The sequence below is a fragment of the Fukomys damarensis genome, unplaced genomic scaffold (genome assembly GCF_012274545.1).
Source record: "Fukomys damarensis isolate Sample0158 unplaced genomic scaffold, DMR_v1.0_HiC HiC_scaffold_4, whole genome shotgun sequence".
NCBI lineage: Eukaryota > Metazoa > Chordata > Mammalia > Rodentia > Bathyergidae > Fukomys > Fukomys damarensis.
In genome coordinates this window covers 19,478,333-19,485,232 of record NW_022900916.1, presented here as the reverse complement: position 1 = coordinate 19,485,232, position 6,900 = coordinate 19,478,333, and positions in this window count along the sequence as shown.

Below are 6,900 nucleotides of genomic sequence, written 5' to 3'. Positions count from 1 at the left end.
AAAAAAAAAAAAAAAAAAAATCAACCAACAGCAAATGCTGGTAGGGTTGTGGGGAAAAATGAATTCTCTCCACTGCTGGTGGGAGTGCAGACTGGTGTAACTACTATGGCATTCAGTATAGAGATTCCTCAAAAAAACTAGGAATAGAGGTCCCATTTGACCCAGCTATTCCCCTGCTGGGTATCTTCCCAAAAGAATTAAAAGAATTATTCCACAGTAATATATGCTCACCCATGTTGATAACGGCACAGTTTGTAATAGCTAAGACTTGGAAACAACCCAAATGCCCATCAACTGGAGAATGGATAAAGATGTGGTATTTTTTATAAAATAGAGTATGGCTCAGCCATAAAGAATGAGAAACTAGAGACATTTATAGCTAAGTGGATGAACTCTGAGGCCATGCTCTTAAGTGAAATAAATAGGGTACATGTGTAAATACTGAATAGTTTCTCTGGAGTAGGAAACTAAGTGTAAATAAGGATCAAAATGTATAATAGATAATTAGAAATAGGAAGAAAAGGTCCAAAGTTGAAGGGGAAATAGGAGAGGTAGGGGAAAGGAAAGAATGGAAAGGAATAAATATGAGAAAAGGAAAACACGGAAACAAAGTTTTTGTAAATAGGGAATTGTGGAGGGGATAAAGGGAGGGCAGGGGTATGGGGAAAAAATAAGAACCACGATATTATCATGTAAAGGTACAAATTCCCAATGATGAAGGTCATCACATTGTATACCTAAAATGTACCAATAAACTTAATTTAAAAATAAGTGTTTGCCAGGTGTGATGCATGCTTGTAATCCCAGATGCTGGAGAGACTGAGGCAGGAGAATCCCAAATTCAAGGCCACCGATGTGAAATTTAGGAGACCATCAAAATAAAACTTAAAAAGAGGATGGCTATGTATCTCAGTACTATGGCAATTGCATAGCACATGCAAGGTCCTAGATTCCAATGCCACCACCGAAACAAAACAAAAACAAGAGTGCAGTCTCAGGGCTCACCTTATCAGCAGACTTGATACACATGCTCAACCCCATCTCTGCGACAACTTCTGTCTTGCTTCTAGGACACCAAACTCTACAAGACTTTCTGCCTACCTGACTGCTATTCCTTCCTCAGCTCATCTGCAGAATCCACCCTGTCTCTCAGACCTCTCAGTGAATGAGTGTCACAGCTTCGATCCATGGACCCTTTCTCTCTAGCTACCCTCACTAAGGTTAACTTCATCAAGTCTCAACTCTGTAGATGCCACTTACCCTGAGGACAGATCCCTGAATCTAAATGTCCTCACCTCCCCCGCTGCCTTTAACCAATGCCACTAGTCTAAGCGCTACCTGACATCTCTCCTTCGCTAGCTGTGCGCATCACATCTGATACTGAACTCTTTTTTTTACATCCCAAAGCCTACTCAATCTATAGTCAATGGCAAATCCCAGCTAACGGCAGCTAACGGCATCATGTCCCGGCTAATGGCAAAGCCATCCTGCCAGATGTTTCAGCCACACCTGTGCGAACTTTGTGCCTTTCTGCTCTTTCTCATACCTCATTTCCAACCCATTTGGAAATGGTCTTGGCCCCACCCACAGGTCCAGAACTCGACTGATTCTATTACTTCCACAGCTACTACACTGGCCCAAGCCTTCATTATTTCATACCTAAATTGCAGCAACAGCCTCCTGACCAGTGTTGCTGCTTCTGCCTGCAGCAGCTATCATCTCTTCTCAATAAATGTGACCCGATCAAAATCTACAGCAAATGTTGACAATTTTAAAATTTCTCACTAAAGGACATATTCTTTTACCTCCGTCAAAATACCCCCACTCACTCACTTCAAACATAGTGACCCAGTGTCCTTGTCACCTTCTGAAGCAATTCTGGAAATTCTCTTCTGTTTTTGAGTGTCTTTATGATGTAGGATCAAAAATCAAGGCAAAAGCTGGGCATGATGGAGCACGCCTGAAATCCTAGCACTCGGGAGGCAGAGGTAGGAGGATCCCTGTGAGTTCGAGACCAGCCTGGGCTACATAGTGAGTTCCAGGTCAGTCTCAACTACATAGTGAGGCCCTGTATCAAAAAAAAAAAAAATCAAGGCAGAAGCTGGACACAGGGACACACGTGCATGATCCCAGCACTTAGGAAGCTGAGCAGGAGGACTGCCTCTAGTTCCAGGCCAGTCTGGACTACATAATTAGACCTTGTCTTGGAGGGAAAAAAAAGTCAAGGCAGCTACAACGGTACAATTAAAGACACCAAAGAGGACTTCCAGAACTACTTCAGAAAGTTACAAGAACAATGGGATAGGTGTGTTGGAAGTGGGGGAGGGTATTTGGGGGGAGATTAATTGCAATCTATCTTTTGCTGTAATAAATTTTAAAATTTTTATATTCACCATATTTTTGATCATACTGTGTCAGAACTACACAATCTTCTTTTACAGGAAAATCAGACCATGTCACCCCACAGGTATAAACCCCCCATTTCATCTGGTGTAGAAGCTCAAGTCCTCATAATAGTCAAGGTCATGTATGTTCTGAGTCCTACAACTTCCGTCATGATTTCCTGCCATGACACTGCTTGCTGGCTCTGTCCCCACCACCTCTACTCCTCTGTCCCTTCCATAAACCAGGACTCCTCCACCAGAGAAAACAAAACTCTCCTTATGCAAGTTTTACCTGTCAAGAGTAGGTGGACAGGGGACAGACAAGTCTGCAAATTCAATTCAGGAAGCATTTACAGAACATAAGCTCTGTGTCAGAAATCAAAATAAGGGGTCAGGGATTTAGCTCAGTGATTCCACTGCCTGCCGTGCAAGCAAAAGATACCGAGTTCGATCCCCAGTACTAAAAAAGAAAAAGAAAACCAAATAAAATATCTACAAGTTGAACAATGCAACAGGAGGGAAATAAAAAAACAGATAAGAATACTACACTCTTGCAACAAGAAGCTAATCATCTAGCAGGAGAGAAAAACAGATCTACAACACACAGCACTGGTACAGTCAAAAGCAAAGACAGGATAAAAATCTGACACTACCACCTCTCAGCTCTTACTGTAATCTACAAATAGCTAGGAAACATTTTTTAAAAATCACATGTCCTGTGCCTCACTGAATTATTTTGGGATGGTGCTCAGTAGTGTAAGATACCAGAGAAAATGTAAAAGTCAAGTTTTACTCAATAACTTCAAGGAAAAGGGCGTAAGATTAGTGTCTTAGTTACCTTTCTTTCATTGCTGAGACAAAATACCCAACATCCAACGTTAAAGGGGAAAGGGTTTATTTAGCTCACAGTTTGCAGAGATTTCAGTCCATAGCCATCTGGTTCCAAGGCAGAGTGACACATGGCAGACAAGCATTGTAAAGGAGAAACAGCTTTCATTACAGGCCAAGACAGCAAAAAGAGGAGGGAAGAGAAGCCTCTTTCTGTCCCTTACATTAGACCCAGGCTATTGGGATTAGGGTGGTACCAGGCCAATCAGTATACTGATTCAGTAACTACACATCTTTAATCCCAGCATCACACACTCAAGATTTAGCCACTTCTGAAAAAGCGCCATTTAAGACTGCATGAGGGTCTGGTGGGACATCTACACAAAACTGTAACTTCTACCCCTAACCCCGCAAAGACTCGTGTACACTGCTTTACGAAAAAGGCATTTAGTCCATCTCTAAGAATCACCAAAGTCCTAACAGTTTCAGCATTGTTGAAAAGTCTAAGTCCCAAATCTCCTCTGAGATTTAAGGAAAACTCTTAGCAGCAAGCCCCTGAACAAATGAAAAGAAACTTAAACACTTCCAACATAAAATGGCACAACATAAACATTACCATTCCAAAAGGTATAAATAGGAGGATACAAAGAATGGAATCAAGGCAAGTCCAAGATCCAACAGGACAAACACTAAGTACTGTGGTTCCATGTGCAGTATCCAAGGCAACCTGCAGCCAAGTGAGGAACTCCAAAGGGCTTGGCACCCCGCCCCTACAGCATTTCTGGCGGTGGTAGCTCCATGGTTTCTCTTTTTGGGCCGACTCTGCCCCTCCTTGTGATTTTCCTCAGATGCTCCATATTCCTGGCTTCTCTAATGCACCTTTGGTTTCACACCCACAGCTTCACACAGTCCCTCTCAGGGGCACACTGTCTGGCCTCCCAGGCCTTCTGAAATCTGGAAGCCTTCCTGACCCCACAACTCTTCCATTCTGCATGCACCTAAAACCAGAGCCAAGGGGATGATGCCAAGGTCTGACACCATCTAGACCAGTAGCCAGGCTTCCTTCTCTCTTGGCTGTAGGGGTCATTTGCCATCATGAGCACTCTGAATCCAATCCCAAGAAACAAATTCTCTAGGCCACCGGCATTCTGGAACACGGTGCCCCGAGACGTTCTTCTAAAAGCAAAGTCTTTCACCTATGCAACTCTGAGGCTGCGAAGACTGGAGTCCTGCTGGTTCTTATGATATCCTCAGGGCATCTTTTCTGTTTTCTTCTGAAGTATTTGGATTTTTCTTGCTAGTCTTTTCAGCAAACAATTTCTCTTTTGTTCCATCTTTGTGGGCCACAATTTTACTGGAGCTTCACTTTTGGCCAAACTCAACATTTTGAATCATTCTGCTGGGTTCTTTGCTCTTGATTCTCAACATAAATCTGGCTAAAAGTCCCCACCAATAGCCATGCCACTGTCTCAACATTACACTGCCTTGAAATTTCTTTTGCAAGATTACTTAGCATACCACCCTTAATCTCGGTCTCAGGCAAAGTTCCTGGGCAAAAGGCACACAAACCTGCTGCCAAGGTATAATGCACACTGTCTGGAGCCCAACAGCCAATGCAATCCCTCTTCCCAGCAAAAATATCCTGAGCCTGGTCTTTACTGGCAGCATTCCTGTCAGCTTTCTGGTCTTCTAAGCTCTGACCAGAATCTCCCAACAAGTACAGCCTAAGGCATTCCAACTCTAGTTTTTCAGGCAGCACCTCTGAACTGTTTCTAACTCTTCTCCTTCCCACAAACCAGCTCCAAAGGCTCCTAAACCACGTGGTCAGGTACAGTCGCAGCAATGACCCCACTCCTGGTATCCAACTTCTTAGTTATTTTTCTCTTGTTGCTGAGACAAAATACCCAACGCCCAAAGTTAAAGGGGAAAGGATTTATTTAGCTCACTGTTTTTAGAGGTTTTAGTCCATAACCAGCTCACTCCAAGGCACAGTGGCAAGGAGCAGAGGGGAATCCACAGAGAAGAAACAGCAGTTCATTAAAAGCCAAGACAGCAAAAACAAGAGGGAAGGGAAGCCTCTTTCTTTCCTTTATATTATACCCAGGCTATCAGGATTAGGGCAGTACCAAGTCAATCAGTATACTGATTCAGTAACTGCACATCCTTAATCCCAGCATCACATACTTGAGATGTAGCCACTTCTGAAAGAGCCCCATTTAAGACTGCATGAGGCTTTGGGGGGACATCTAACATAACAATTAGCAAAAATATCAAAGCAGGAAAGGGTAATAACTTGTTGGCTAACATGTGCAAGACAATATAAGAAGTCAGCAGGCAGTGAGAGCTCAAGAATGAAATATTAAAGAATTTGGGGTTATTCCCTTAGCATTTTTATTATTCTTAAAAGTGGGTTTGGTTCATTCCTTTCATGTGGTAAGATGGCTCAGAAGTAAATTTAGGTCAAATGTGGTAAGAAAGAGGGCTCAAATCCAGCCTATCTGCTCCAGAAACCCCAGTGTGTTCCAAATGACACTATAGTTAGGTAACCTAAACCGAGATGAAAATTAGGACAGTGGGATGTTCAAATTGAGATGTGTTACATACATGTACCATCTCCCATGAGGAATGTAATCATTATGTACTACAAACATTTACTAATGAAAACAATTTTGAGATAAATAAAATAAAAAATAAACTATGGACTGAATATTCCCCAAAGTAAACTGTTTCTTTCTTTGGAAATGTCTTTAATAATTTTGTAGTTAAAATGAGTGAATATCCATAAGTTCATTTCAAATTAAAAATGGCATTTTTTGTAACATTTTTGTTACAGTGTTTTTAAAATTAAAAGTCAGAGGGCCAGGGATTTAGCTCAGTGGCACAGTGCTTGCCTCACAAGTGTAAGGTCCTAATTTCGATTCCCCAGTACCAAAAAAAAAAAAAGTCAGAAAAAATGTAAAATATACAGTATTTAGCCAAGAATGTGTGAGGTCTTGGGTTCAATCTCAAGAACCAAAAAACAAACAAACAAACAAACAAACAAAAAAATCACAGGAGACTATAAGTATCATTATAATAATGTCCTTTGAATCATTCTCCTAATTTAAATGCAAGTCAATATTCAGCACCCAGTTAAATGCATGCAACAATTTAAACAACAGTTAATCTGATCACACATTAAAATATTAAACTAGAATAATTTGAAAAATAATTGAAATTTTGAGAAATGGAAGTATAATCACTTGAAACCAACTGAGGTTTTTCTTTGGTTGAAATAGATTTATATTCTCATTTATTTAGTAGTTGAAACTGAACAATAATTACATTTTTCCAGCATTCTAAGGATGAGATCAGGACTCCAAAAAAAGTACAGCTAAATCTAAAATCTTAAAAGTTGCAATTGCAATTCTGAATTCATATTTACCATGCTTCACTCACTTTTTCTTACAAATGAAACATTATTTTTCTTTTGCCTTCCTGAAGTAGGCTGTTGACTTAGCCTGTATGCATTAAAAATTCCAACAGCAGGCCAGGAAGTTAGGTTAGTGGCACCGCACCTGCCTCTCAAGTGAAAGGTCTTCAGGTCAATCCCCTCCTGGTACCCCCCGCAAAAAAGCCAATAGTTTGAAAATTTCTCCATGAAAGCATAGAAGTTTGTGATTAGAAATTTAAAATAATTCAACTTTTT